We start from the raw sequence: 9113 nt of genomic DNA, 5'->3' as shown, positions 1-9113 counted from the left end.
ATGAGTTGGGTGAGGTGGGATCTCAGGGAATCACCAGGGTGGGACAAACAGTGTTATCCTGGTTAATAGACAGCAGACATTTGGCACCCACCCTTGCCTGCCAGCTGGTTTGTGGGGAGGGATCAACAAAGGAACAATGATACCTGACAGTGTTTCCTTCTTGGAGAAAGCTGCCCTGACCCCTGACCTGCCAGCCTTAACCCTGGAGCTAGTCAATTTAGTATTTCCCTGTCTTTCCCTGGTGCTTTTCAAGTAGCTGCCTCCCCACTGGAGCCCAGAGCAAGTGAGTATGTGAGTGTGTGTGTCCCTCAAAAGGAATGAATGCCTGGGATGCCAGCATCCTTCTGTCTCACTTGGACACAACCCTCACTGCTTTTCACAGTTAGAAGTTATGGGGATTCTCCCTCTCTCCTGGTGGTAGAGGGGACCCCCACAACCAAGATAGCCCAATTCTTAATTGCCACACGTGGATTGGGATCTGCCCATTTTGCATCTCTGCCCCTCCCACCAGTCTCATCATGGTTTCTTCTTCTCTGGTATCCTTAGTTACAGGACTTCTGTTCAGCTAGTCTTCAGGCAGTTCTCAATGATGGTTGTTCTCTAAGTTAGTTGTGATTTTGATGTGATCACAGGAAGAGACAAGCAGAGCATTTATCTACTCCACCATTTTGACTGGAAGTCTGGAACCCCATTTTTATTATTTTTTAAATTTTTATTTATTGATTTTAGAGAGAGGAAAGAGAAAAACATCGATTTGTTGTTTTACTTATATATGCATTCATTGGTGGAACCAATTTTTAAAATTAAGATAAAATTTTCTTGTTTTATTTATATATTAAGAATGTAACATGATTTTAAATTGTATTAATTTTGTAGTTGAGGTTTCCATTTGTTTTTTTATGTTTCAAAGTTGCATAGGTTTTTAACGACCTGTTCCATCTTTTCCCATAATTTCTGTTATTCTGGTGCATAAATATGCAGAAATCAAAGGTTTTCAGGAATATATATATGAAATTATAATAGAAATGTCTGTGTAGTCAAATCCATCCTTGTAAAATCCCTTCAGAAAGACCCATGGAGGAGACTGACATGTCTCCTGGTAAGTTCAAAGCCATTCATTCTAACACTTTGGGACAGATACTGGTGTTATCTTTAGTAAGTGGCTAGCTTTTATGGGTTACATTTCATGAAAAAGTTCCCATTTTTAAACATCAGAAACATAGTCATTATGAGAAGATATTCATAATAAATAGGCTCACAGGAATTGAATATGTGTCACTTCATATACTTCTCATAATGGTCTTATGCCTTTGATAATCAGTTTTTATTTTACTGATGAAGAAATTAAGGCTCAAAGATATGAAAAGTTTGCTTGAAATTACCCTACTACCAACTGGTGGACACAAGTTTCAATTCAGTTTCTTTTTCTTTTTTATTGTTGTTCAAGTACAGTTGTCTCCCCACTAGAGAGACAACCCACCCCCATCTCCCATCTCAAACCTACCTCCTTTGGCTTTATCCATGTGTCCTTCATACATGTTCCTTGATGACCCTTCCCCTACTACCCCTCTGCTCCCTCCTCTCTGGTAACTGTCAGTTTGTTCTTTGTTTTGATGTCTCTGGTTGTATTTTGCTTCCTTGTTTTATTGATTAGGTTCCACTTATAGGTGAGATCATGTGGTATTTGTCTTTCACCACCTGGCTTATTTCACTTAGCATAATGCTCTCCAGTTCCACCCATGCTGTCAGGAAGGGTAGGAGGTACTTCTTTCTTTCTGCTGCACCAATCCAAAAGAACCTATGCACCCCAATGCCCATAGAAGCATAATTTACAATACCCAAGTTCTGGAAGCAACCTAAGTGCCCATCAAAATGAGTGGATCAAAAACCTGGTATATTTACTCCCTTCAGAGTGTCTAACCCTGAGATCTTCCATTCCTCAATAGTTCATTTTAACTATTAAATTCTCAGTAGTTCAATTCTAAACTTTCAGTAGCTTCTTTTGGAAGTGATTAACTGCCTTTTTAAAGTCAGACTTATATTTGATATTTTCAAAGTCTTTTCAGTGGGAAGAAAAAATCCATTAAACAATCATGCTGCATGGTACAGAAAATTTGGCATATGAGGCTAGACTTCAGTTCTTTTATTCACAAAATACTTAATTTTTAATTCATGTTTATCATTGTACCAGACACTGAGTTATATGGTATGCATAGCAGCCATGCTTCTATTGCTCAGAGGGACTATGTTCTAGTGGTGTGACCTTTATAAAATATGTGAAATGGAAGTATTATCACTTATTTTTGCAAGGATGCAGTAAGAATTTGGAACTTTTCACCTAGAAAGGCCCAGCACATAAAACCATTTGGTTGTCAATAGTTATTATTAAACTGATAAATAATAATACTAATTGAGCAGAACAAGAGGCAGAATAATGAGCAGTCACCACGTTATGTTCATGAAGTTTACTGTGTACTCTGAAGAGTGGCTGCCCCAGAGCAAATGCCACCATCACCATCTACAATCAAAGCCACTACAAGTACCTTTTCCTTCCCAAATGACAGGTAAAACCTGTAGAGGAGTTCAGGCTTAGGAGGTATGTCCTGACTGTATACAAAACCTAATTCCCTTACAGTTCTATTGTTCTGATACATCATATTGTAAATGAAATTACTTAGAACTTAACACATGGCTACAAAGAACATTGTATTTGAAAAGTTATATTAAATCATAAATTCTTTAGTTTCTCGATCTCTGTGCCCAAATACCCAATATAGCTTTCATTTCAATATCTAGGTACATTTCACTTCTAGCAATAGCAACCTAGGTTTTTAGATCCCACATACCCACTGAGAAAAAATGAAAAAGCCAGGCAAAATATTATATGAAAAATATTTGTTCAAAATAAGCAGGAATCTACCAAAGAAGAAAAGTTGTGGGACCGATATCCAGGAGTAAAGGGAGAACATACATTTCCATGTATGTGGAAAGAGGCACAGCCTGGCACCATTTTACGCTCCAGGAATATTGCGAAGTGTAAAAGCAGTGGCTGAGATGGGAGAGTGAATGGAGCTTTGGACAAACTATCGGGACTAGGGAGACAGAAACAAGAATGCAGGGCCTGCTGGTGGTTCTGGGCACAATTGAAGAGTAAGAGTGAACCAGAAGTAGAGCAGCCCAGGCCTCAGAAGGACTGAACACACCTCAGGCGACTTCCGTGTCAGACTGGGTCAAGCTGATGTGCTCCTAACCTAGTTGCTTGCCAGAAGCAAAAATGTATTCTCTGCGATAGAAAATAATGTTGGAGTTTCAAATTCCCTCAATAGTTTTCATATACAATATTTGGTCCTTAGTAAAAAAAAAAAACAAAAAAAACACTATTACAAGAAGACACGTTTTTGCCAGAAATCAGGAAAAAAGAACTGGTAATAGAAACTCACCCACAGGAGCTTCAAAAATAGAGCTATCAAATATGATCATTAAAATAACCAAAATCAGCATTTTCAAAGAATTAAGACAAAATGGAGAACTTTAGCAAAGAGTGGAAACTATCAAAATAATTAAATGGAAGTTCTAAAACTGAAAAATAGAATATCAAGTCAATAGATGAGTTTAGTAGCTGAGTAGGCACAGGTGAGGAGAGAATTAGTGAAGGAGCAGATAGTTGAAAGAAAATATCTAAGGTTCAGAGTCAATGGAACAGACATAGAGAAGAGATGTAAGGGACACAGTAACAATGTCAGTACACTTATAATTACAGCCCTACAAAAAAGGGGACACTGAATTTGGCAGCAACATATTCTACATATATCACACCACTACTGCTGATATCCAAAAGCAAAAAGAAAATATTGAAAACAGCCAAAGGAATTGCACAGCAAAGGAAATCATCAAAAAAATAAAAACACAACCATTGAATAGGAGAACATATTCACTGATGTATCTGATAAAGGGTTAAAATGCAAAATTTATAAGAAGTTATAAAACTGAACACCAAAACGCAAACAAAAAAAAACCCCTCCAAACAATTTAATTAAAAAATGGGCACAGGACCTGAATAGACACTTCTCCGAACAGGATATACAGATGGCCGACATATGAAAAGATGCTCAATGTCACTAATCATCAAAGAAATGCAAACTAAAAGCACAATGAGCTATCACCTCATACCTGTCAGAATGGATATAATCAATAAATCAGCAAACAACAAGTGCTGGCCAAGAAGGAGACAAAGGGGGAACCCTTGTGCACTCTTGGTGGGAATGCAGACTGGTGCAGCCACTGTGGAAAGCAGTAAGGAGTTACTTCAAAAAATTAAAAATGGAACTGCCTTATGATCCAGTGATTCCACTTCTGGGAATTTATCCAAAGAAACCTGAGACATTAATTTGAAAAAAATATAAGCACCCCTATGTTCACTGCAGCATTATTTATGATGGCTGAGATTTGAAAGCAGCCCAAGTGTCCATCAGTAGGTGAGTGGATAAAACAGCTATGGGACATTTACACAATGGAACACTTACTATTCAGCTGTAAAAAAAGAAAATTCTACCCTTTGTGACAGTGTGGATGGACCTAGAGAACCTTATGCTAAATGAAATAAGCCAGTCAAAGAAAGACAAATAGCATATGATTCACTCATATGTGGAATCTAATGAACAAACTGAACAAGCAAAACAAAGATTCACAGAGAGCAGGCTGACAGCTCTGGGGTGGAGGATGCAGGGGTTGGGCAAAAAAGAACTAGGGCTCATGGGAAGAGACAACAGAGTGGTGATTGCGGGGGTGTAGAGGTGGAAGAGAGTATAAGGGGGATAAATGGTAATGGAAAAAATACAATAAAAAAACTGTAAAAAAGCACCCAGAGGGAAAAGTATTTCATTTGCCTTCAAAGAAACAATAATGCCAATTGGCTTATCAATATAAACAATAGAAGCCAGAGGATGTTGGTATGTTATCTTAAAAGCACTGAAAGAAAATAAATGACAAACTAGAATTCTATATCCATAGACAGTATCCTTCAAAAATAAGTGTGCAATAAAGATATTTAAAAATAACAAAAAGAATGTCACCAGGAAATTCCCAAAAAGCACATTATAAAAGGGTCTTCTTCAAGGTAAAGAATAATAATCACAGAAGGAAGCTCATAAACGCAGAAAGGAATAGAGAACAATAGGACAGGGTAAGTCGTAGGTAAATGGAAATGAATATTGACACTATAAATAAACCAATAATGTACACTGAGATTTTAAATATATGTAGAATTTTAGAAAGGAAAGGAAAACACACATGGCAGAAGGATGCCAATCTAGTTAACGTGGTCCAAACTCAACAAATGTAGGGTGGTCTTTTTTAAACTCTTTACAAAGTGTCAGGAAAACAGGATGGATGGGGGAGGCGAGATGTGATTTTAATACTTCTGTACACCATACGCGCGCGCGCACACACACACACACACACACACACACACACTGATTCCAGGGTTGTCAACATCAGATGTGAAAATTAAACTGTTAACAAATTTAGACTTCAACATAGAATGTGTTTAAGAACTCGGGTAAAGAAAATACTTTTTTATTTTTTAAAAAAGGATACAAATTGTACTAACCATAAAGGAAGAATGTGTCAACCATGTGTTGTGTTACAATTAAAACTTTTCTCCATTGAAAGATACCATTAAGGAAATGAAAAGACAAGTGGGAGATATCTGCAACATGGACTGCTTTTAGAGCATATAAAGAACTTCTAACAATCTGTTAAGAAATAGAGAAAGATCAATGGAAAAGTAGGCAGGAGACTTGGTACCTCTCAAAGGAGGACATCCAAATGGCAAATACAAGAAAAGCTGCTCAATTGTATCTTTCATGTCAGAGAAAAGCAAATTACAACCACAATAAAACTAAAAAGACTTAACATGTGTTGGCAAGGCTGTATAGAACAAGTAAAATATATGTAGGGTCCAGCACAAGTAATGCCCCTTTTTTTATTACAAAATCTTTTATTACAGAATCATAAGCATGTAATTCTGTAACAACAATATCACACTCAGGCACACTATAGACATTTTAGGCGAAATGTTCAAACTAAAACTATAGATTATTACACCCATATTATTATGCTACCAACCACATTCAAGTAGGCGTTTCTTCTGCCGGATCCTGGACATTGACGGTGGGAAGGTATTGTAAATAGGTATGATCACTTGGAACACACTTTGGCAATACCTACTCCAGTTGAACGGTTGCCTACATTACGACCCAGCAATTCCACTCATACGCATATTTCCAACTGAAATGCCCTTAACTATGTGTACCAACATAGTTGTAGTTGTACGAGATGTCCACAGCTGCGTTATTCATTATAAGAAAAAAATCTCACTGGGAACAGCCCAGCAGTTCAGCAACAGAAGAAGAAGGTGCATGAATCATGGTACATGCAGACAACTGCAAGGTAAATGAACAAATACAACTATAAGCTACAACACAAATGATTTATACAAGTATAATGTTGAAAGAAAGGAGTAACTAAAGTACATATTTTATGTTTTTACTTACATAAAATTTAACAACAGGCAAAACTCTCTATGGTGTTAGAATTCAAGATAGCGGTTACCATTGGGAAAAAGGTAAAGGACTATGATTTCAAGGAGGCCTAAGAGCTTATTTGCAGGGCTAGTCTGTTTGTTGGTCAGAGCAGCAGTTATGATAGAAGTATGTCTAGGTTGGGACAACTCACCAATTCATGTGTTATTGTTGTACTTTTCCGTAGTACATGTCAGTAACAATTTTTTAAATGTGATGTGGCAAAATAAACAGATATCCTATTTTCATAGTACACTGAAGAGTTTCTTCACTTTATTTTTTTCCTTTTTAAAGATGATTTTAATTTTTCACAATTAAGAAAATTGTTTTGCAACAGTAAGTAGAGAAATCTTAAAGATTTCTACAGAGTTCAGAAAAACCCGAGGAAAACTATTGATAATGATTAACTGGGCATCGTGGAGTACAGTTACCCCTTACTCAGTGGTTTTTGCTTTCCATGGTTTCAGTTACCAGACACTGACTGCGGTCTGAAAATATTCCAGAAGTAAACAATTTCTAAGTTTTGAATTGCACCTTTTTCTGAGTAGCATGATGAAATCTCATGTCACTTCCCTTTTTCCAGCATTTCCACGCTATACACAATCCCCGACCCACTAGTCACTTAGTGACCATCCCAGTTATCAAATCATTTTACTGTCCCCAAAACACGAGTAGTGATGCTGGCGATGTGGACATGCCAAATACAAGCATTAATACCTCCCTTAAGTGAAGAAGTATGTATATATGTGTAGGAAAAAACACAGTATATGCAGACTTTGGTACTGTCTGTGGTTTCAGGCATCCTGGGGGTTTGGATGTATCCCCCTGCAGATAAGGATGGACTTCTGTATCCCAAACAGATCAAGGTTCAGTGCTGTGTATCTTAAAGAAAGATGTGTTTATTTTCTGTATTGCTTTCACAAAAATTTTCCCTGTGACAGTTGATTTTTGAAGCATCTTTCTAATATTTAAATTTTTGCCTTATGGACTTTCTCTGTTTTGATGTGTAAACTTTATTTACATTTGCCTTTTCTTTATCATACTTGTGGTTTTTCACTTTTTTCCAATCTTTTCATTATTAAAACCTAAAAATAACTTTGTGAGTTTGTTTCACTATAAGCTCATAAGAATACTGTGGTTATCCCAATTATTAGTTAACTGTCAGAGGCTACCTTTTCCTGATAAATATTACCATAATATCTAAAATTATCTTTGTAAGAAAATCAAGTATGTAAGTCTAAGACTATGATCTTTTAGTTTCTGGTTGTTGAAACTCAAAGAATAAAAAAAATTCTCCTTGCATTTTAACAAATCATTTTGAGTAGCATGTAATTTTTTAGTTATAATTCACAGTATATGGAAGAGTAAAAATTTTTTTAGTTTTCCCAAAATTCTACTAACATTGTGCTGTATTTTAGTGGAAGAGTTTCATTTATTCTTTTTTTAAATAACAAGGGTAAGAAGGGGAAGGGCTGTCAAGGAACATGTATAAAGGATCCATGGACAAAGCCAAAAGTGGGGAAGGACTGAGGGTGGGAGGTGGGAGTGGGTGGGGCAGGGAAAAGTGATGGTGGAAAAATGGAGACAACTGTATGTGAATAACAATAGTAAATAAATATCACTTTATGCATTTCCCCAATATTTTCTCTTTATGAAGGTTACTTTATATCTTCAATTTATTTAATCTACTCTTCACATCCCTCCCTTGCTGTCTTCTAGTGTGTCCTCCTAACTCTGTGTCTTGGATTCTAATTTACACATGTGGGGACACAGGGAGCAATCACTATTCCTAAACTAAATTTAACACAACCTTTTTGAGTTATGATCCATTGTAATGGCAAGTGCCTTTCATTTATTAAATTTCCAAAGCCTACAAAAATTTCCAAATTGTCTTGTTTCTATAAAAATGCCATAATGGAATGCCTTGAGAAGTCCTGGTAAATATTCACTGAATCAATGTACCAGTAACGTGAGCACCACTGTGCCGGACTCGGAGGAGCATGCAAAAGGAACCCAAGGCATGGCTCCTGTCTCCCAAGTGGCTGTCATCTACACGTCCGACACCGAACTCATAAACGTGTGTATAGGTACTTACGTTACTGCCTGCAAGTATAATTCCAACTTCTACTAATTGAGAAACATCTTAGGCAGTCAGTCAAGAAACAGTAAATATTATGCACCCTATACTGGGCCTAAATGTGTGCCTATGGAATCCGCTCTAAAGCTAAGGGCTACCTGGGGGTCATGTAACATACATCCGGAGGCTATTTTCTGCAATCCTACTCCTGTCCTTGGGTAGTTAAAAAACTGCCGGCAGAATTGGTGTCAAATGTCATATTAGTGCAGTAGAGTGAGGAGCACCAGGTGAAACAGGCCATTTCTCTCAGCACCACGTGTGTGCACCTGGCCTTGAGTCACACGGAACTGTTTCTGGCAGACCAGGGTGCATTTTCCCAGGCAGCCAGGCTTGGAAATTAGATACGTGCAAGCACGTTGCTGTGAAACCATTTGGAGTTTGTGTTTTTAGCATTA

This window comes from Phyllostomus hastatus, unplaced genomic scaffold, assembly GCF_019186645.2.
Source record: "Phyllostomus hastatus isolate PE091 unplaced genomic scaffold, TTU_PhHast_1.1 phas_contig_254, whole genome shotgun sequence".
In the NCBI taxonomy this organism is placed as follows: domain Eukaryota; kingdom Metazoa; phylum Chordata; class Mammalia; order Chiroptera; family Phyllostomidae; genus Phyllostomus; species Phyllostomus hastatus.
Note: the sequence above shows the minus strand (reverse complement) of the source record.